The sequence below is a fragment of the Pholcus phalangioides genome, unplaced genomic scaffold, assembly GCF_987345545.1.
Source record: "Pholcus phalangioides strain wild (caught in Gottingen) unplaced genomic scaffold, Ppha-v1.0 ptg000003l_1, whole genome shotgun sequence".
Classification (NCBI taxonomy): Eukaryota; Metazoa; Arthropoda; class Arachnida; order Araneae; family Pholcidae; genus Pholcus; species Pholcus phalangioides.
The window spans coordinates 34310707-34335542 of record NW_028301596.1 but is presented as its reverse complement, the minus strand read 5'-3'; the positions used below and the strand labels follow the sequence as shown (position 1 = coordinate 34335542).

The 24836-nt window shown below is 37.1% G+C and overlaps 1 protein-coding gene across 6 annotated transcripts in view; it reads right to left on the bottom strand.

Annotated features, from left to right (window-relative positions):
• LOC149088447 (transducin-like enhancer protein 4) overlaps positions 1–24836 on the bottom strand; it is a 307412-nt gene that overhangs the window by 203610 nt on the left and 78966 nt on the right. The window lies entirely within an intron of this gene.

Genomic DNA, 24836 nt, shown 5'->3' with positions numbered 1-24836 from the left:
TCTGGGGTCCTTGACCATTTGTGCTTCATGGATCCTTTGGTGCCAATAAAATAAAGGACACGGACCATTTACAAAATAACATCCATTATACAGAGTGGAAAACCCAAGTCCCTTGGCCGGAAATTACTAGGAAACCGTTGATCTTAGAGGCATGCATCCAATTAGAAACTTGTCAAAACAACGTGTAGAGCTCAGATATGTCATTCATGTTGCAAGAAGTAAAAAGGTCATGTTGGAGTCAAAAAGGTCAAAGTGAGTGGATGCGTGACTGTAGGTGAATGATCGTATGGGTAACCAAGTGAACGCGTGAGTAACAATATGAGTGAACAAGTGAATGCGTGAGTAACAATATGAGTGATCAAGTAAGTGCGTGAGTAGCAGTATGAGTGAACAAGTGAGTGGGTGAGTGACCTTGGCCAGTCATACGGTCACCCACTTGATCACTCGGATACTCACTTGGTGATTGTTCACTCACGGTCACTGCCTCACTCATACAGCCACTCACACTCACTTCCTTATACGGTCACTCATTCATTCACTCATACAGCCTCTCACACACAGTTTCTCATGCGGTCACTCACTTGGCCACTCATGCGGTCATTCACTTCCTCAATTGGTCACTCGTACCGTCAGGGCAGGTGAAATGTCAGGGGTGAAATTTCTAGGGGCGAAATTTACAAAGGATGAAACATGCCGGAGGTGAAATATCAGGGACGAAACGTCGGGGGCAAAATTTCCGGATTCCCCCCCCCCTTTCAATGTGCACCTCTAATTAATCTATATAGATTCTGCTCCCGTTTTATTCCTCTCGACATAATAAACAACGTAGAGCTAAATTTCCAATTTACGTCAGTTATATATTGCTCCCGAAAACCCCGTTAAAGCAATATCTAGGTTAGGAATAGGTATACAAAATACAAGAGAAGTGAGATGGGGGGGGGGGGGAACGGAGTTTTATTTAATAAAGCGAAATAAAATCAGCTGGTTTTGGGGTAAAATCAGAGATGTAAGATGAAGCCCCCGTGGGTATTTCCTCAGTCGGTAGTGGTGAAGGTATCACAGTACAAGAGAGAGAGAGAGAGAGAGAGAGCCTGATAGTATGTTATGTTAGGAATGAGAAGAGAGAGTGAAAGAGTTCTTCTCTTGGTGGCCAGAAGAATTTTTCAGGTGGTGGGCGCTACAATCCGTGCGCCCACGGAAACAGCTGGCAAAGGGGCTGGCTGGCTGGTGGGAAACAGATCGATCATTTGCTGTAGGCCCTAGAGGAGCTCGAGCCACATACACACGCAGAGAGAGAGAGAGAGAGATTGTCTATTAACTGCCAAGGAGCACCACGATAAATTATTATCGCTTGCCCGAGCGTGTGTTTATATTGCTCCTGAGCGCCTTCAGGGGTTATGAGAGAGAGAGAGAGAGAGAGGAGCAAAAAATATATAAATAGGGGGAAAAAAATGAAAGTGAGGAAAAGAAGTTTATCGATTAAAAGAGAAGACGAGAGTAAAAAAATAAATAAATATGTAATAATAACGAGGAAATTGGCAAAGTGAGATCGACTGTAAATGGGTGATATGTATTATGGTTAGCGTTTGTGATCTGTTTTTTTTATTCACCAGAGATTAGCATTTACGTTTTATTTATTTTACACTGATAACGTAATTAAGTAAAATTGAGCAAATAAAATTAAGGAAGTAAATTAATTTCATAAAATAAAACCAATTAAGTAAATTTTATCGGATCATAATTCATGAGAGAAAAAAAAATGTCAAATATAGGTTTGATATCATGAAAAAATTAAATGTAAATGTTATTAAATTTTCAATAATGATATTTTCATTTTTTTATAGTAGAATTTATATGTTTGTTCAATTTACATGACGACTTCAGATGCCTTACATCCCTTTTAATATTAATGTAATTTTTTTTATTTTTCCGCATACTTTTTTATTCAGTATTTTTAAGTAATCACAATAATCAAAATAAAAAACTTCACCATTGATTCAAGACATTCGTATAAATTTTGGTTTTACATCAATTTTTCTCGCAAGAAATTATAAAACCACAACCTCACTCAGTTTTATGAAGTATTATAGAGACAGATTTTGAGAATCAATGTGCACTTACATAGCTAGTAATTCTATGAAACAATTTGAACATCTATGTAGCTAGAACGAACATCTAATTTCAAGCTCTTTTACACGAATTCCAAGAACTATAGAACACCTATATTGTAGGTACATCTATATAGTGTACCTACAATTTCTAAGAAGGGATGAGCAAATAACGTTTAAATTTTCAAAAACCAATATACGCACTGATCCTGAATATTATCAAATAGGCAATGAAACGTTGCAACAATTAGATACATGCTTGGATTTGGGTATTGTAATGAGCCGCATCCTAGATTTTACTGAACATTATCATGGCATCGTTTGCAAAGCTAATAGAATTTCATACATGTTATGTGTACGGCATACCGCAAATGCGATGCGCATACGTTGTCACATGCTCTGTGTGTGTACGTTCGCTCGACTCTGCCTTTCTGTTCAAAAGTATGGAGCCCTTACAAAATTAAGGACATAAAGCTCCTCGAAAAGCCACAGAGGTCATTAACCAAAACGAATAGCGGGCATTGAGTGACTGGTTTTATTGAGACTTGAATTTCTGGGTTTGCACTATCTGTTATGGCGTAGAATCGCTGCAGGATCTGAAGATGGGCAACAAACTAGTCCAGCAAATGGCTTATCTACCATCAGGAGAACCTTTTCGTCGAGATCATGGACAGACAAGCTGAGCTACGTAGGAATCACATCCAAATAAGAATACCAACTGCGAGAAGAGATTGTTTTTTCCACAGGTACAGATGCCACGCTGCGAGATTATGGAACAGTTTGCCATAAGAACTTGTATGCGCAATAAATCCTGACCATCCACAACTCCGATTAATCGCCATTGAAGTAATTCCCTAACACTCCAAGAACTAAAACTCCACACACTTTTCCAAATAACAAACTAAATAGCCTCGAGAGAAAATAAAAGCCCTAACTTCCCACGATTAAAAACAACAAGCGAAACATGGCCATTTATCCCTAAACCAACCACTACACGGTATTTTTTGTTGCTGTTATTATTACTGGAACTAAAATCTATGACATGAACATTTACTTTACCCGACTCATTAACCTTCAACAATTAAAAAAGACACGGGGTAGAAAAAAAAAAGCACTCAAAAAACCACATAATTACTACGACCTTTGAAAACAAAACTAAATGACAACATAAAGAACAAAAGAAAACTTGGAGGAGAGAGAGAGATGAGGGGAAAAAAAGTAGATAAAACAAAAGAGTTAATTTTTGAGAGTTCGCGTGAGAGTGCGTGTGTGTGTAATTAAGAATTAACATACGAGCTAACAATTAAAGGTTTCTCGCCTATTAATTAATCAGGGCGCCAAAACAGTTCCTTGGGAAACGGGGCGTAAACAGCTTAAACAAAAGGAGCGGAGATTGGCGCGGTTGGTGGCGTGGGGAGTAAGTAGACAGACAGACATGGGCAAGAACAAGAAAAATTCACATTTGAATACAAAAGCTCCTTAACATTCGACGGGGCGATATTTTATACTATTAATGAAGTACCCTGGTCTCTCTCTCTCTCGCATGAAGATACCGTTAACTAACAAAACGAGTTTAGGCAGCAGCAGCAGCTAGAATTGTAAAGAGAGAGAGAGCTAGAGAGAGAGAGAGAGAGAGACGCGCTGCTTTTCTCTGGGACGCTCTCGAAATTATTAATTGGGTTTTAATTTTGGTGGGCAGCCGACCACTTACCCGCAAAGCCCTGTAAGAATCAATTAAGAGACTTATCTTTGTAGTGGTGCACCGTCTTGCATAAAGAGCGACGTGCTGCCGCAGATAATGATAAGAGCCCAACGGGGATCGGCCACAAATCGAGTTCGTCCGATCACTCCCGATTGCGGTTCGATATTTATTATTCGGAGATTCGTGCTAGACGTCTACACTATGCGTACACATCTACGTAAGTTACGTAATTTTATGACTCCTGCCAAACCACACATGCACATCGTCCATATTCCTCTAGGAAACTTCTAACGAATTGGTACATATTGGAATATGCGTGTTAATTTTATGACTCTAATCCGGATATGCACTTTTTTTTAAGGAGAGGAAAGTCTCTCTCTCCGCTTGTCGTATAATTCAAACGGCTGAATTTTTTGGTAGAGATCCGTATTCATCTCTACCACTATTTTTATCCTGCCATGTTTTCTTTAACCTTTTCTGACCCGAGCATTCATTTTTTTTTTTTGGAATTTTCAAGATGTTCTTGCATTTCTGATACTAAAAAAATACATTAAAAAACAAAATCAGCAGATCTTTTTTTTTAATTTAATTTTTTTAAAGAAATATTCATGTCGTTCAAATTTTTTCAGACAAGATGATGCAGAGCATGTGCATTTTCACATACAAGATTTTCCAGAATTTCATTGCTACACACAGTTCATGTAATATAAATCACACTTTTCCCGTAGGAACTTTCTTCTGGAAACCATCTTAAAATACCCCTTCGACTTCTAGTGCTGCCCTCTGATGAAAGCCTCCAAAATTCATACTCACCATATTTCTAACCAGCAACTTATGCAATACTCAAGTCAGGGCTTAACTCCCTGAGGTTTAAAAAAAAATCTACAGTGAGGAAAAGGCTATCACCACATTTGTGCACGCACAGTCTGAACTGAAAGGGCCAAACCTTTATAATGTCTTGAGAGAGCAAATCCTGGGGTGAAACTCTTCTCATTCAGCATTGGTAGACGACATCAATGGAATTTAAATCTCCTCACCAGGGCAATGGCGAAATATCTCGCCTTCTTAAAAATATCTTATTTTAGCAATGGCAAGTGTAGATATTTTGAAAAGCTGATTTCTCAATGGAATAAATTTTCCTATCTTACCTTGCCCCAGCTGAAAATCAGAGAACCTTACTTCATATAGTATATAAAGAAAGGTGTGTGTGTGTGTCATCTTACAAAGGTAGGGTGGGGGCCGGGGTTCAGGAATTTCTGCTATGCTGGTTAAAAGGTTAAGGAATGTATCTACACGCCATCTATTTGCTGTATAAAATTATTTTTAGCAGATTATTTTCCTAAATATTCATTTTTATTCCTACGTTTCAGAGAGAAAAAAACACTCTAATCACTGTAATAATTAGTTGTCTCAAATCCGTACTAAAAGAACAGGATGGTTTTTATTTAACGTGGATGATGGCAAGAAATTAAGGTACTTGAGAAATTTACGGTTTTTGTATGGTAATAAAATTGTCGCAATCACTATCCTCTCAAATAATGGTGATTTCAGACTAAAAGAATAAAATTATTCACTAAATTGAACCCCATTACGGCAACGCCCAAACATTTACCTGGAATAGCATATTGATCAAAATACTAAAATAGAGGTTTCCTACTTGGTTTCTCCGCGGCACACTCTAGCGTTCCACAATTTCCTTTCGCAGCAGTAAAATTTTTATTTGCTTTTGTTATGAAAATATTCCTGTTTGTTTGGGTTCCGTGGAACAGTCTCATATAATGCATTCCACATGATTTAAAAACACTCTTTTACTTTCAGTACGGAAATAATATTAATAATCATATTAATTTTTTTCTTTTTAGTATAATAAGAATATTCATTCTTAGGAATGCAGTCAACAATGATCATGTAAATAACAGCAAAATGGCATAGTGGAGATAACGGTGGTTATAAATGCCACTAAAATTATTATCTGGAATATATTTATATCCAATAATTATATCAAATTTCCTCTGATAATGATCACAAAGAATTAACTCTCTATTATTTCTTCAGAAAATGTGTTCATGTGTACAATATTCTTAAAATTATCATGATGCGAAATCATCTGAATTTATCAAGAAATATTGAATACCATATAAAAAAATTTATATTTAAATGCACACTTTTTATATTGTATTAATACACCATTTCAGTAACACAAAAGCCTAATGATATCATCAAAGAGATGCGTTTTTTTAATCATGTGTGAGATGATGATAAATATGCAGAATGGACTTATATGAACTTATACTCAGGACTATACTTATACTCAGAATGGCCTTATGTGACGTTGAAGAGTACGTCGCAAGGTTCGTCCTTGGATCCCATGTTTATCTGCACTTATGTAAAATAGCGATGAATTCGAATTTTACGAATCAACCAAGACATTCAATTTCCAAGAACCAACGAACAAGATTTCATATTACACACTAAAACAGAATAGCTGAATATAATTACGTCATCAAAACACAACAATTTTACCTAACACTATTAATTTTAAGACATTGACAAAATTAATATACGTATGGGACATGATAAAAATAGATGGAAATGAGAGACCACTTGACTTGTCAATGAAACCATGTTCGAATAAACGATCTATCATAACTAGCATGAATTATGGCTGAAGTAAGTTCCGATTTTTCAGAACTTACGGGAGTCGGTCATAAAATGCTATTTAAAATGAATCTTACGTACGCATGATCCAGAGATATATAGTTTAGACGACGACCGGCAGGGAAGCAACCTCAACAATTTGTGCGGGGTCCCCCGTAAACGCCAGGGTGGCTTCGGCCTCCTACCACGGGTTATTAATTCCTGAACACGCGAGGAGACATTGCAGTCTCGCCTCTTCGCCTGGTGCCCTGATAATTAAAACGGATCGGAGCTATTATCTATTCATTAAGGGATCCAGGGAGCTGTACAGGGAGTAGTAGAAGAAGACAGAGAGGGTGGCAAAGGGGGGGGGGAGCACGCAAGCACATACACACAGACATACACAAACGCCGCCCTTCTCTCTCTGTCTCTCGCTCTCAGTCTCCCAATTAAGAGTGCACTCTCTTTCTCTCTCTCATTTCGTGTGGCTCCCCTTTCTCTCATCGGGCCTGCCACATACTCTTTCGCTCTCACCCCTTACATACAAAACGCAGAAAAGATGTTCTCCAGGAAATTAGGTGGACAGATTTTTGCATATTTTCGTGGGGAGGATAGGAGATGATGATGGTCCGAGACTTGAATTACCTCCGCATTTGCCGTTACTACTAAAATGAAAGGCACGATGACGATATCGGGATTAAATCGCCATTTTCAGCGGTGATGTAGCACTAATTAAAGACCCAAAAAGGAGGAGGAGGAGGGAATCAGAGGAAGGCTTTAAAACCGAAAAAGGAAGAATCCAGAGGAAATTTCGTTTCCACTTTCTCCTATCCCGCCAAGCAAGCCGAGCGAAATATTTAAAACGTAAAAGCGCTTAACCGAAGAATTTGCGTCAAGCTGAGCCTTGTAAAGCATATTCGGATTCGTTTTGAAAGTAATGCACTTTTTCTCTTTTTGAAAAATATCTCTTCTTATTCGGATTAAAAGCCTAGACGTAGCCTAATGCTCGATGATGAAAATAATTTGCATAATTGAACCCCTCGATGGAATTTTGTTCGACTTTCTTTGGTGATAAATTCGTGATTATGATACGAAATGAATAATGAAGATGGTTGTTATAATGTCAGGTTTTCTGCCATTGAAGGATTTGGATCTTCAGATATACAGTCAAGCTCATTGATCCGACCTCGGTCGTTATGAAACCACGGTTATAACGTTAATAAGCACTGACTACCAAAGAGAGAAGGTTAATAAACTTTTATTAACCATATTATTAGCCAGTTAATTTATCACTAGCTATAATACTCAGCGCTGAACGGGTTTTCTTCAATTGCTCGGAGGATTGAAAAAGTGACAAAACATTGTAAAGGTATAAACTATTATACATAACACCGAGACAGCATTAAAGAAGTGACAAACCACTGTAAAGGCATATGCATGTCTGAAACACATTTCTAGGGAACCAAAGTAAACATTCCGAAGGTGATTGTTGAGGCAAAGAAACCATTGTTGCCCGACGGTTTTTCGTCAATTTCGGGCATTTGCTTTACTCTGAAGAACTTTTAAAGTAGCCTATCGCTCAATCCGGGCCCTGTTTGGTATATATGAAAACTTTGGCGACAATCGGCCTAATATTGTACATTTGCATAGAGAACATATACACGGACAGAAAATCAATTTTATATATACATAGATGAATGAGAAGATGATAAACGCGAACCAAATGTGCTTAAGATGACATTTATATACTTCAGACTCTATTTTACATGAAAGTAATTAGGTTGGCATCCAATATATAGTTTTGCACACCACTATTATTATTAAGAATAGGATTCATCCTAGACTAGGGTGGTCTGCGTCCAGGTTTCCAGGGAGAGTCCCGATTTTTGACCAATAAATGAACTGTCCCGGATTATGCTTCTGGAACAGCTGTTTGTCCCGGTTTTTTCTCCGCTAATCGAAGATTTAATAAAATCAAATTATTTTTGAAGAAAAAAATGAATATAGTGGCGAATATATATATATTCGGGGTAAGGGAGGCTGGACTCTTGCCAGAACCAATAATTTTTGCGCACAAAAAATAGAAGCATATTAACATTGCTTGAAGGCTGGGTTGCCTGCTGCCATCTATTGATTAAAAAACTATCTGTAATGATTGATTGTTGGTTTTTAACCAACGTGCAGCATGAAATGTACAACATGTGGTATAAAACTGTAATTTTTCTATTTTTTGCTGCATCCTGTTGTAAATTTCATGCTGGAAATATCAGTTACTATTTATGTTTTCTATAAAATTCGACTTTGAAGACAAAAATTAGGGCTCGCACGATTAATCGAGTCGGTTAATCGATCAATTGTTAATCGCAGTTAAGCATTTTAGTTGAGTTAATCACAACAATCAATCGATTAAAAAAATTTTTAAAGTTTTTTTTGAAAATAGTAATGTAACCCTCACGTATTCCCAAGGGATCAGCATGATCCGTCCCGGGAATTTGTTAGTGTTAGTAAACATCCATGCCCGAACCGGGATTCGAACCCAGACCTGCACAGTGAGAGGCTAGCTCCCTAACCACTCGAATACCAGGAGGATTTTGAATTAAGTTTGCGAATTAACCTTGATTTTTTTTTTTTTTTTGAAAAAATCGATTAGATGTCTTATATAAATTATGTTCTGTATAGAAGATAGATAATATATTTTCCATAACGACTTTGAATCGACCACCGATTAGATGATGCCTTCATTTCCAACCCAACTCGCTAACGGCAGTAAATTGCGATACGGCCAGGGTTGGTGTTTAAAGTGATCTTCAAAATATAAAACACATCCCGCCACTTTATTTCTGAAAAGTTCCAAGTACGAATCAATGTCCGACCCACCAAAAAAAAACAATTTCTTTTAGTTTTTTGGCCCGCTCCTAAAACAGTTTTCCTATCGTATCTTATTTAGGTTTATGCTGCCCACCGAATTCTATGTTATTATGACAATTAGACATACTATACACGTCCCGAGTCCGAAAACTAGAACTAAAAGAATTGTTAAAAGCAGTAAGAGCATGGAAAAAGCAAAGACAATCTGCAACTTTTCCATCTTTGTGCATGTATCTCGTCTCTCTCGTCGGTTATCGCGCATCCTGAACTGACTGCATGGTCCATAAACCCCGAATGCACGGTAAAGAATCTGCAGTCGTGGTCGAGGAGAGGAGAAACGAAACGGAAAGGCACCGCTTGACGTTGAAAAGAGTAGGTGGAGGAAAGCTTATGGTCGAGGCTCTTCATCCATCCCAATCCTTTAACCTCATCCTTTTCTCACAGGCATGAGGAGGGAGGGGAAAATGAAGACATCAACTTGGAAAATCGTTTCGTAAGCGACGGGAGAGGCATCCCTAACACAACAAGGGAAGCAGGCGTATGACGCGTCAGGAAAGAGCGTGAGGATCCAGATTAGAAAGAGCCGAACCACGTATGACAAGTGAGCCATCCACCCTCATCTTTTGAAATCCAAACCATCAACCTCGAGTGTTCTACAAGATTGAGACGGCACATAAATATACAAAAGAGATTATACATGTACAGGCCGTCCTGTGGGGGATCCGCCCATTACTATCAGTCCAAACCCTTTAAAACGAACCGACCGTGTCAGCATGTGGCGAGTGAGTGAATGAGTGAGATGCGAATCTTTTAATTGGACTTTTCATGGGTATCAAACCTATCAGACAGATTCTGACGAGTGTGGATAGATAGCCTTGATGAAGACGTTCCGCTGATTTTGGACAAAGACAGCAACATCGGAAATTAAATATATTTCCCGAGACTTCATACTTCACGAATAAACATTCTAAGCATGTAGAGATGGTAATCGAAGGAGATTCCTACAGCTCTGGTGAAAATTTGCGTCCTTTCGGGGAAAATATTCGGGAAAAGATCGAATCGATAATACATTATCGAATGCAATGGAATTTTACAGGGATGCAGTCAAACAGGATCTCATACCTAACGGATATTCCAGGCACGGAAATTGGAGCATTGGAGCAGTTTTAAGATTTCATTATAGGAATATTAATCTCCTCAATTATTCAGAAAATCCCGCATTTTTCGGAATACTAAAATTTCTCGCTAGGATGAGTGATTCTTCAAGCATCAACTTTATAATCAAGGGTCCTACTATACATACACATAATGTGGCATGTCCCTATCAAATTCGACGGAGTTCTGATAGATTGGATGTTGAAGAAAACGCAAGTACTCAACTTCACATGTAAAAGTTGTAGATGCGTTAAATCGAAGGAACATGAAAGCCAAAACGAGGAATCTATCACTTTTGTAATCTGATGTTCAAGGATCCGAAAACATCAAAATGGAAATACGGTTTAGCACCATCCTGTACACACATCGTCGGAATCTATCTGAAGCTTGATTTCTCCAATATATCCAGACACACGAATCCTGTATAGATTTGTTCACAGAACAACAAGAAGTTGGTTTGATGCCGCATCGCCGACTGTACCAGGCCTGTCAGAGTTCATGAGTAGGATGTGAGGGTTCTGCTCTTGTATGCTGTTCGTGTACTCAAAGCTAAAGCGCTTTCTGTAGACCACAGATTTGCTCCTTCAGAATCTGATTATCTATCAAGGAGAAATCTTTAAAAAATACGATACTGGGTATATACATACCTTATCTCCTATCGGTCCTCTGCTGAATTAAAACTCGAGTCCTAGGACTACACGTGTAATATTGCGTAAGCATTGGGAGTTTTGGTACCCACTTGACGACTTTTCACCCTCGTAGGGAAAGAAAATTTTTGGGAGGTGCATACCCCCTTTTCTTATAATTCTTAGTGATTTTTCCCTATTGCGCGGAGTGAAGGAAACCGGATTTTTCTTCCCTATGTAAACGGGACTCCAGGGTCTTGTACCTGATTTTTCTCGTCAAATCTGCACTTATACTATCATTCCTTCGGAAGAACCATGCCGTATGACGTTAGGGCTGTGTCTGTGTCGGGTGATGGGCGAAGTACATTGATGAGCTACATCGACTTCAATGTTCTCTCGTGCGAAAAATGGCACTAGATTTAAGCCTTATCTTGTATACACTGCCAGAATCCAACTGCAGCACGAACCAATTGTCCAGCATGTCAATATTCACTCGCCTGGTAGCAGTTTGTTCACAGAAAAACCACAGTTTGTTTTGTCGCTGTTTGGTGCTATCTTACAGACTACTACACTGTCCTCTCACGTTCTCGAGAAAATTCTGACAGAAAAATTATCTCATAACATCAAATTCTGTTTCTAGAGTAAAAAAAATAAATCGCGAAATTCTTCAAAAAAAACCATGTATTCAATAATAACAATTCCATCTGTTCCATCGATCTATGCAGATCTAAAGTTTAGTGTATCAGCCCGGCCAAAAATATATTTAAATATATACTTAGATACGTAATTAAATGTGGATTTTTTTTTCCCGGGAAAAATCCACCCCAGATTTTTCCTACTTTTTTTTTCTCCTCATTTTATAATTTTTCTACCCTCCCCTCGAATAGTAGTAAAATAGATACACTATCATCATCATGAAATTCGAAAAGCTTTATGATTTACGCTTCTGCCGGAGTTTTTACGACTGCCGAGCTTCTAATGTCTGTGTGAGAGAGAGAGAGAGAGATTTCCACGGACGATATGCTGTTTCCATTTAGCACCTCTTAAATGCAACTTTTATGCATTTTTTACCTTCTTTTTGCGCGTGAGGAGAGGGAGAGTAGGACGAGAGGATTTTCCTTGGCGCAAAATGAATGCAAAGACATTCATTCAGCATTCAATTTTTGTCGTCTATTTTTCTTTAACGCTCTCTTGACAGTTGTTCCCGAGGATGCATCCATCTGCATATCTGTATGTACCATCATAAAAGGCACGCGCTGTCTTCTGTGCTTTTAAATTTGACGCATAAAAATATCACGTGATCTAGGAAAATGAAATATTGTTCATAAGAAAGAAAGAAAAAAATATGGAGGGGAAAAATAAATTTGGAAAAAAAAAATGAAAAATTTTAGAATTTTGTTATAGGAGTAGTTTTTTTTCATCTTCCCAAGAAGAGTGACGACAAGAGATCATTTACCCTTTCAGCTTTATAACTCCAGTTTTTTTAGATAGGCTGATGCCGTATCAGAAAAATATCTGACCTTACCGATAGGTCAATAGCTGGAAAATACCTCGGAAAACCCGAACTTTGGCTAATCAAGTCCTCGTAAAATCAGAAAAGCCTTCACTTGCCAAGGACCTTAATCAGGTATCATTTACCAGCGGCCTCACTAAGCCATCGTTCACCAGTAGCATTAGATTGCAAAAGTTTACTAAGGGTCTTATTTAGCCGTGGTTTACAAATAATCTCACTCCGGCATCGTTTGCCAGTGGCCGAAACACACTACACTGACGTGACGTGATTCCACGTCATGTCAGAGTAGCTGTGAGTTCTGATTCGTGGAAATTCTGTGACGTGGGAATTTTACATCACTTTATTTTCACGAATCGGAATTCGCAACGTGATTACCACGACGTCATGTCAGTGTAGTATGCTTTAGCTTTTAGTTAATTCTTGTTTGCCACAGTGGGTTTACTCAGTCATCGCTTGTTAGTGGCCTTAATTTGCAACAGTTTACCAGCTGAGTTATTAGCTATTGTTTGCCAGTGGCCTCACTCAGCCACTATTCACCGGTCTATTTACTTAGCAAATATTCCCCAGTACCCTTATTTAGCCATCGTTTACCGATGGCCTTGCTCAGTCATGGTTCACCGGGGATTTATTTAGCCATTGTTTTCCTGCACTACTCAGTCATCGTTTTATTTAGCAACAGTTTACCAGCTGCGTTATTCAACATCGTTTGGCAGTGGCCTCCCGCAGCCGTCGTAACATTACCGGTGGCTGTACTCAGCAACAGTTCACCTCTCGCCTTATTTAGATATCGTTTACCAGTGGCTTCACTCAGTCATCGTTTGCCTGTGCTCTTATTTAGCCATTGCTTGCGAGTGACCTTATTCAGCCGTATATTAGCAGTTAAAGAGTTTGGCTACAGAGATCACAACAGTCCTACAACGGTACAATTCACACATAATTAAAAGAATCATGGCAGATGGCAGCAGCCCAAAAAACAGGTATTACACAGCAACAAACTTCACGTTAGGTTCAAAACACGTACACGCACATTCCGGCATGTACCGATTCATTAGAAATCCCATAGAGGAATGTGTACGAGGTGCATGTACGGTTAAGTAGTAGTTTATCAGCTGCATTAGTTACCATTATTTGCCGCTCACCTCAGTCGGTCATCTTTTCCAGTAACCTTACGTCTCCATAATTGACGTGCAGTTTTCCAATTGGTCATATATTCTCTAGACTCTCATGACACTTGTGAACGTTGTCGTGTACAGTCTGATTCCTACTAAGCATTATTTTGCTGTCATCACTATTTGTTCCGAACTCTGCCACGAAGCTGGGCTGGAAGAGATCAACGGGATACGCCCAGTGGCAAAGTTGTGGCGTTCATTTATTGTACATCAATATCGTTTATGTGGTGACGTTCATGTGCCGCGACCCACACTTCGCGAACCATTTCCCAATGTATTCCTAAAAAAACAACTAAAGATCTAACAAGAGAAAGGAAGGGTCATTAAAAATATCCTGATACCATCACCCATCAAACAGTTAACACCGAACATAAAATTTCCGATCCACGATAAACGGGACAAGATTGGAACAAACAAGCGCGGGCTATTAAACAAATGGCATCCGCTGCGAACCAAGCGTCTCTTAAAAACATATGGATGGAAATACGGAGAGATATGAATAGAGCTGTTTAAAAAGTAATGTGCGATATGGAGGGAGGATTAAACAGGAATTCGAGCTGCCACTCTCGTCATGGCGATGACAAGAGAGAGGTTGCCATCATCAACAACAACAACACAGCCATCCCAGAAAACGAAAACTGTTCTTCCGTTTTAAGCTGCTTTATAGTTCGGAAACATTCCTGGAAACCGGGAGAAACAGTCACACATTTGAGAGAGAGAGAGAATCCGAAGCGAGAAACTCTCAGCAACCGATTATTGCCTCATATCTCCTCTTACTTCCTCTGTATGTCTCCCATATCAGAGAGTGGAGAGGAAGTCTCCATAGCAGCAGTGCACTGCCACATTCCCGCTCCCAATACGGACCTTATACTAGTACTAATCAGTATTCGAAACACGGCCTTCACATTCTCAAATGCCGACTAGTCGAGGATGAACATGCTACACATACACACACACATTCTACCCGACTAGGGCGCTTATCGCCAAGTCCTGCTCATTCGAACCATCTGCCGCTTTGCTATAACCGATTCGGCTTTAATTCGACGTCTCTCTCTCTCTGTATATGTATGTACGTATGTATGTATGTAGCTCTGCTGTACACGCCACTGTCTCTCCCACATAGTCGCCACTGCTCCATTTACTTGTGAGGCAGAGAGGGTGAAATCACTTCTCCTCCGCTGGCATTGCCTCGCGAAGCGCTTTGTTATATGTATGTATGTGTACATACAGAAGAGTGGTATAAACCCCCTTCGGCATCGAGCATACCACCGAGATAGGGCAGCAAAGCAGAGCCTACGTCTTTTCCACCTTTTGCCCGCTTACGTTCTCCTCCTGCTGCATTTTGGGTTATAACATTCTGCTGGACTATTAGGAGAGGGTAGAACGTTTCACACGCGAAGAGGCTATTGGAATCCCGATGCTAATCCTTTTGGGCCTCCCATGCAACGTACACACGAGATTTTGCCTTTACGGTAGAAGAGACTTCCAGCTTTCCATCGGGAGAGAGAGAGAGAATAGGAGAAAAGAGCCTTTTGGCGCTCACACACGGGCATTGCAGCGTAAAACAAGAGAGGGGCCGGTTCACGATTGAGTGGCCGTTTGGTTGTCGGTCCAGGGTTGTTCCTATCAGATTATATTAAGAGCCTTGAGGTGTATGCATTAGTGTGTCTTGGTAAATAATTAACGAGAAACAGGAGAAGGTATAAATTAAATGATCATTCGGATGGATCATTATTTGATTGTATGGAGCCAAGTTGTTTCTTTTTATTTCCAGATATAATTTTTACAAGACCCATATCGGTAAACTGAGTAAAACCAACTGAGTGATGTGAAGAAATCAAAAATTGTTTCCACATTCGATAGAGGTTCAGAAAATATCCAAGAACAATGATGAGGAAAATTATTTCAATTATGAGAATATAACATTATGTGATGTAGAGATGTGATCGATCGAAAGTGATCTTATCTGAGATATTTTACAAAATTTTTTGGTTAATGTTTAAGAAAGTATGAATGACAAGTGATACGAAGGCAGAACATATATATAATAGGATGATAGAAAAGAAGAAATGCTAAACAATAAGTTTACGATCAGGGACTTAATATCGCGTCCTAACACAAGCGGAATAAATTCAAACAAGTTGTCTGTGTTTTCCTCCCCTCTCTTTTCACCATCGCGAACCTTTACAGTAACCTTATAAACTGAAGTTGCTTTTTCTTTCCGTCTTTTCCTTCTATACCCCTGTCACCCTGTCAATGATTTTTTTTCCCGCGCATATTATATATCTTTCTGCTATATGCATGTACGAGCGAAAGAAAACCCCTAGGATGAGGGTAAAAAGCTCTAAGAAATCTCTTACTACCTTATCTATTGTACTTTTTCTTTCATAGTTTTTTTCTCACCCCCCCCCCCTTATCCTTTTTTCCAACGTGAGGTTGAGTTAAGACAAGAATTACGTAAACAAAATGTGTTGCCAAAAGCTTGTATGTGGTTAAATGACAAGTAAGACAAAAAATATAATAGATAACAATATTTACACACAAGAAGAAAGACAGAGAAATCAGAAATGGTAGGAAAAAAGAATTTCTACTCGCAGAGGAAGATAGAAAGCTACAGATAACAGGTAATGCTGATAAGAAGTTAGTTAGCAAAATGAAAAAGAGAAGACCTGATAAGAGTGTTAATAGGAAGGGTGAAATGAAAGAAAACCGAAAGAAGATAAGAAGGACAGCAAAACAATAAAAAAAAAAGATGATGGACAAGATAGTTTAAATGACAATTTAGATACAAGAAAGCAGAAAACATAGATAAGAAGAAGGACAGAAAAACAAGGAGAAAGAGAGCTGAAAGGGAAGAAAGTTTGCAAAACCAGTAAGAAGAAACAGAATGGGTAATGGAGATAAGAATGATAGAAAAGAAAGAATGCTAGAGAGGAAGTTTTAAATGACAAGATAGAAAAAAGGAGATGAAATAGCAAGAAAGCAGATAATCAGAACAGGGAAATAAGAGAGCCGACAAAAAATGTGTATGACAAATGAGATAAAATGAGACAAAAAAAATAACAGAAATGCAGATGAGAAGAAAGACGCAAACTAAAAAAGAAAAATGGTAGACAAGACAGTTTAAATGAATGATAGAACAATGCAGAAAAGTTAACAGGGAATGCAAATAAGAATGAAAGCAAAATAAGAAAGAAGAGAGCGAACAAAACCTACAAAAAAAATTATATGAAAGTAAGATGAAGAATAGAATGATTATATGAGATAAAAAATGAATAAGAGAATGCACAGTGCGCAAATTAATTGAGACAAAGTAGATAAACTTTTCATTTTCAGCTCTTTCATATACGAGTCCATGCCTTACGTAATAATAATAACAATAATATTAATAAAAAACATGTTTTTTTTTGGTTTTTTTTTGTGCAGCAGAAAATGAATTTCTTTTCTTTGATGTCTTCTTTCTTATCTGTATTTCGCGTTATCTGTTGGGTCTTCCATTTCACTTGTCATTGAAAGTTTCCTATCTGTTTTCTTCTTCCTTATCTTGCTGTCTTTCTTCTCACTCCGGTTTATCTGTATTGTCTTTTTTTTAACCTTAAAATATCTTGCAGTTGTTTTTGTTAATAATGACCTACTTGATATTAAGTAACTGTACCAATGTGGTGCACATGTTTTTTCACTTTCCCATCAATGAAAAGCAATACATTTATGGCATTTGTTACAATGTGCTGTTTTATTTGAACAATTAAAACAAAGGCATTTCTTTACACAGTTTACCATGTTTTCTATGATATTTCAGTCGTAAAATTTTCAAGCATATCAATTTGATTTTCCAGCATTTTCACCCATTTTCATAAGGTATTAAGTCGTGTTCAAACATATCTGCAAAAGTTTGTAATAATGGTTCAATCCTATGATTTCCAACCAATCCATCATCAACAGGAGCAGTGCTGTATCTACTTAGTTAAAAGAAACTCCACAGGTTTCAAGTATTGTACGGTTTTATGGACTTGTTGAGGTAAGTAACAAGAGAGAAACCGCTTAATCCAATTAATCTGCAGTGTATTGTAACAGAAAGTGATTATAAGACTGAATGGGAGAAATATTGGCAACAAGATGATATATAAAAATGGCAATTTCTATAAATAAGCTTCAAAATTCTTAGATTTATTATCTTGATATTTTAATTTGCTTTATTACTCACAAAATATTTATTAATATCATACCATATTGTTGAATTTTTTTTAATCCTTTATGGTCTGGATATTGAATACATTGAATATACATAGCAAATACATGGTAAAAAAAAGCCCATACCAATTTTTCTTCATTTTTTTTTTTTTTTTTTGGTATTTCAGAAAGTAAATATCTTAGTGTCATTTGATTGTATTATACGGAAAAAAGTGCGATTCATTTTTTATCCAGAAAAGATTCGATTCCTTGTTGGTGTCATTTTTTGAGAGCAGCTGAAATTTCATGTGTAAAGGGATTTATAAAATCGAACCGAATTAGGGAAACGGAACTTTGCTAAGCAAGATTTTATCAATATATAGATAACAGTTAATTAAAAGCGAACAGTATATTTTACCTGTAATTGGCCATTTTAACTGATTAAAAAACCTACTCTGATTAATTAAATTGCTGTGTTGTTTTTTGTAATGTTTCCAATTAAAAATATGCTAAGACCATACATTTACATCCGTATTTAAAAAAAAATTCAACATGCGTTTTTATAGGTAGTGAAACATAAAATTGATTAATAAAATTAATTATTAAAATTGATTCGATTATTTTCTGTGACAAAACTATTAATCATTTTCAAGAGCAGAGAAAAAAAATACAAGGGTCCATGAATACGAGTTTTAAAACAATCGAACAGTCAAGATTGATCTCACAACCACCTATTATATAATTTTTTATCTCATCTTATCCTATATAATCCATTCATTAGTTCATATCGATTATTAATCCTGTACGATACAATGTATATTGAATATTCATGAAAAATTTAAAAAAAAACTATTATACCAATTTCTTTTCAATTTTCATTTTTTTTGGTATTTCAGAAAGTACATAATTTAGTGTCATTTCAATATATTTTACGGCTATATAAGATTATAATGCAATTTTATCTAGAAAAGATTGGATTCCTTGTTAGTGTCGTTTTTTGAGAGCTGCTAAAATTTCACGTGTTGAGAGATTTATAAAATAGAAACAAATTCAGGCAATGAAGAATAAAATTGAAGGGCTAACAACTATTTATTACTAAGCAAGATTTTATCACTTTATAGACAACAGTAAAATAATTGTGTGTTGATGTAATGTTTCAATTGAAAATATGCTAACATCTACATCCGTATTTGTAAAAAAAAAAATTCACTACGTTTTTATAAAGGTGAACCATAAAGAGATAATATTTATTTGATTATTTTCGGTGACAAAATGATTGATCACTTTCAAAGGTGGTAAAAACAATCCAAACATCCGCGAAAACCACCGAGTTTTAAAACAATCAGTCAAGACCAATCTCACAACCAGCTATATATTAAGTAATTTTCTATCTCATCTTACCCTACATAATCCATTCATTAATTCATATAAATTGTTAATCCTCTATGTGTATGGTGAATATTCATGGCACAAATAAAACACACACATAACTCCAATTTGTTTTCTCATTTCTTTTGGTATATTAGAAAGTGCATCTTTTAGTGTCATTTCAATACATAATACGGCTATATAAGTACGATGCATTTTTATTTTGAAATGATTCGATTCCTTGTCGGTGTAATTTTTTTGAGAGCTTACGTGTTCAAAGATTTATAGAAACCGTAACAAATTGAAGAATTGAAAGGAAAATTCAAGAGGCAAACTATTCGACAAGATTTTATTACCAAGCAAGATTGTATCACTATTCAAGAATAAAGAATGAAATAATCAACTTAATTAGGAAGTTCTATAATTAATAAAATTTATTTGATAAGTTTATACAATAACATAAACTAATTAAAAAATCATTCCCTAATTATTTAAATTGCTGTGTTGATGTATAGTTTAAATTAAAAATATGAACATTAACATTTACACATGCATTTGTAGAAAAAAAAAGTTTTTCCACTTGCTTACTTCGTTTTTATGGGGGTGAAATATAAGGGGGTTAATATGGATTTTGTATTTAATTGATTATTTTCTATGACGAAATGATTACATTAATCACTTTTAAGGGTGGTAAAAAAACTACGAGTTTTTTAATACAATCAAACTACGTATTTTAAAACCATCAAACAGTCAAGACTGATCTCACAAAACCAGCTATTAAATAACTTTTTTTTATTTCATTTTATCCTATATATAATCCATTTCCTTTTCTCATATATATCTTTCAGTTCTTAATTTTCTAGCGCGAGCTGTTTCTCTCCCTCTCTTCTCTAATAGAGCGAAGTTCTAAACGTGGAAACGATTCCAGACAGTTTCGGGCTTTTTCATTTGCACATAAGCGAGGAGGAATCGGCAGCTGGGGTTTGGTCCCCGAACCTTTCCACATCATCCTCTTCCTTGGTAACATTCCCGCTTTTACAGCAACCTATCCATAGTCTCTCTCTCTCTCTCAATCCGTTATGGTTTTCCGAGTAGGAATCCGTTAGCGGTTGGTCCCGTATTCCCACCGACATCACATAATTACTCGGCGAGTCGGCAATTAATATTCGGGGACGACGATGCGTACTAATTATTCAGGGGCAAGGGGGGAAGGCTGGATAGTCGCCGCTACATACAGTCATCCCATTTTCCAACAACCAACTACTCCCTTCGGCAGCAGCGATCGCATCTCTCCCTTTCTCATTCTCTCTCCTTGAAATCCACGACTGAGAGAGAGAGAGAGAAAGATGGAAAGAGAGAGAGCCTCCATCACCAAACCAGACTGGCTCTGGCTTCCCTGTTTACACGCGGCCATGGCTCTCTCTCGCGCTCTCTCTCTCTCAACTCTCTTTCCAGTCTCAACCTCTATAATATAACTACTGCTCTCGGCACCCTCTCAGCATCCCAATGCTCCCAGAGCGTTCACGGGTCGCCGCTCCCCTGACGCGAACACCCATCGAATGAGAGAAAGAGAGAGAGAGAGAGAGAGAGAGACAGTATAGGCAAGCGACGGGTCGCTACTTCACTTCACTTCCCCACCTTGGTTACAAACCCTTCCATCCTTATCCGACGGGAAAATCCAGGGTTGCCAAGTAGCATTTTCGGCAAAAGCGCACGGGATCAGCAAGAGAATGTTGCAGTGAAGCCCCCCTTGGCGTTGATGGGCGCCAATTGTTCGTACCGAACAATTAAATACCGAAATTTGAGGGAGAGGGAGGCTGTCATCATTACCAAGTCGGGTGATACAAAGATTAAACATCACTTGTTGTCATGAATCTGTATAAGCCACATAATTTTGGCTAAAAATCCCTCCCTCACCGATAGATTTTGATGTTTATACTTCGTATTAGGCGACCAACTACCCCCGAATATCGAGGCCTAGGGCCATTTAAGCAATTACGGCCCTAGCGTAAACTTGAACGCATTATTTTTGGCAGTGGGTTTGAACATCAAATCCGTAACCAATTAGATATATCACATTCTACATTTAAATTTATTTAGACACAATTTATTTAAATTTATTTTTCGAATAATTATTTTTGTGAAATTTAAATTTCATGAGTGATTTAGGGTGAAAAAATAAAAAAATAAATCAATAACATTGAATTGAGATTAAACGAAATTAATTTTTGGTTCAGACATAGATTATAATATAAATTTAATTTTTTCATAGATTTTTTTAAAATTTACTTAAATAGATTCAGAAAATATTCAATATCTTACCTATAATATCGATAACATTCTCACTAATATTATGATGATTATGATTACGGTATTAATAGTCAAGTAAATAGTTATTAAATTATTGTATAATTCAGGTATGAATTAAAATACAGTACATCTAGTTTTTGAAATTATTTCTTCAGATTTTTCAGTCTGCTGCATTTAAATAGAATAATTTATTTAAATAACTGCAGAAATATTTCTATGTCTTTTCTACAATAACGATAATATTCTTTCCGATATTATTGATCATCATAGTTCCTGTATTTGAAAAATACATAAAAACTGTTTTATTCGGTTATGATACATCAAATTTTTGAAATTCTCTCACCAGATCAATATCAATTTGCTGCAATTAAATCTCTTGAAGAAATTACCGATAATTGATGCCAGACATAGAAATAATAAATGTTACAATTAAATAGAGTGCATAATAATCTTGAATTTAAACCAAAAAAAAAAAAATTACAAAAATTGTAATTGTGTTAAAATCAGTTGAAACGTGGAATCCAACGAGAAAGAAAGAGGGAAGCCTAAAGCCGTTAACTCAAAACATGCTATAGAGCGTCGGATGTGCAATGTCAGCAAACCTGATCGCATTAGAAATATGGATATCCGTGCAAAAACAAGTAGGAAAAATGAAGGTAATATATATAAGACATGTAATCAAGAGGAGAGATGGTCACATGGCAAGATTCAAAGACAACAGAGTCACCAGCTGGTGTCCTCGATATGGTCAACGAAAACAAGGTAGACCTCCAACAAGAGGGGAAGATCCAATGGTCAGGGTGATGGGGGAGGACCTGGAAGAGAAAGGCTCAAGACAGAGAGTGTTGGAAGTTGGGCGAGAGACCTGCATCACAGGCGAGAAGCCAAGGATGAAAGCACGGGTCCATCTAGGTAATTATTGAAATTAGATATTTTATAATGACTTTAAATTCAAAACAGAAAAAAATTAATGAACAATTTTATTCCTCATAATATACACAGCAATTTTTATTAATAATTGTTTTTCAGAAATTATTTGTGAAACTGAAATCTCCAAAAGAAAATTGGTCGGGACACAAATATAGATTAATTGAACCATAAAAACTAATTTCACAACTGAAATTGATTTCGGAACTTTTAAAGAATGGATTTCGGAATTTTTAGGAAAAAAATACTTTCCTACAATAATATTTTTCTCTTATTAAATTCGGAATTTTCCCAACAATACAATTAATTTGAATTTTCCAGCAATGAAATTGCGTCCCCCCCCCCAACAATCACTTTTTTCTCTATTAAATTTAGAACTTCCCAACAATTGACTTGAATTTGGAATTTTTCAACAATGGGAATTACTATTCAAGAGCAATCACTTTTTCTCCATTCAATTCAGAATTCACATTGCAACAATAGGCTCGATTTCGGAACTTTCCAACAATGGACTCGATTTTGGAACTTTCCAACAATAAACTCAATTTTGGAACTTTCCAACAATAAACTCAATTTTGGAACTTTCCAACAATGGACTCGATTTTGGAACTTTCCAACAATGGATCTGTTTTCCCACAACAATCACTATTATCTTTATTGAATTCCGAATTTTCCAACAACTGACCTGATTTTGGAGTTTTTCAACGTTGGAATGGATTTTAGAATATGTCAATAATGGAATGGAATCTTAAAATTTTTCAACAATGAAATTGCTTTCCTGTAGAAATATTTTTTTAATTGTTGAATTTGGATTTCTACAACATTGGAATGCCTTTCGGATTTTTCCAACAATAGAATGCCTTTCAGATTTTTCCAACAATGGAATATGTCTTTCGGAATTTCCCAACAATGGAGTTAATTTTTCAACAATGAAACTGCTTTCCTGCAACAATATTTTTCTTCATTGAATTTGCAAATTACCAACTATGAAAATGATTTCAGAATTTTTCAGCAATGAAATTACTTTCCCGCTGTAATGAATTTTTTATTCATTTATTGAATTCCGAATTTTCCAACAATGAAACTAATTCCGAAAATTTCCCAACAATGAAACTAATTTCGAAATTTCCCAACAGTGGAAACGATTTCAGAATTTCCCAACAATGTAATTTATTTCCCACAGCAATAATTTTTTTCCCCCGAAATAGCTTGAAACGACATCTTAAGATCTCAGTCGATAAAAGAAAGAGGATATATATGGGCAAAAATCGCCAAATATCTTCGCCAGCGAAATTCCAGTGCCAGGGGTCTTTCGGTGAGGGGATATATCCTCGAAGCTCTTTACTCTAAAACATTCCACTCACTCTACTTACTCCCTCCGACTCCTCAGGAGAGAATGAGTCGCTAGGGCTGACATTTCATTCGGATAGAAGGCGTCTCTCCCCGTTTCTCCGGGGATGCACTTAATCGGATTTACACCTGATTTACTCTCGCCATTCCCTATGCTCTATGCTCTCCCTCCTCAGCTTCGCTCTCTCTCTTTCTCTCTCTAGCTCACTACTGCCGTATCTTCCCAATCGCTGGCGATGATCTAGCCCATCTCTTGCTTTGCTCTCTCTCTCTCTCTCTCTCGCACTCTCTTCCACCTTCATCCACACATAGTCTATCAGGGAGATGTAAAAGGTATGGGGCTTGCATGTGCAACGGTATAAAGTAAAGTAGATTTCTCTAGGATTTTAGCAGTGCAAAGCCGCCGCTCTATATATGTGTGTGTGAGGAATAGAGAGAGATAGAGAGAGGACATGCCTTTGCTGCTGCTGCCACGTTTCTCTTTAAACTCCCTCTCTCTGTTCAATGTTACCATAGCCGCCCTTTTTCCCCCGATGGAACCACTTGGTTTGTGTGAGGCAACTTGCAGCTAAGACTGCAGCCGATTATGGTGGTAAGGTGGCTATAGGGCGGGTATGGAAAAAGTACTATAAGGACTACACACACACACTCTCTCTCTCTCTCACACATCTCGCTGAAAGCACGCACGAGACCGTTCTGTATTGATAGCTTGGTCCCTTTTTCTTGTTACTTCTATAGAGGATATATCATGCACTTTACAACACCTTCTTTTATTGCGGTGTAAGATTTAGTGTTGGATCCAGGATTTGGTCACTTGTGACTGTGAGGATTTCTTTAAGAAAAATATAGTTTCTCTCCGCCCATGTCTGCTCCAAAAAAAAAAATGCAGTGTGTGTTTATTATTATTACTATTATTATTATTCTGGTTTGGAT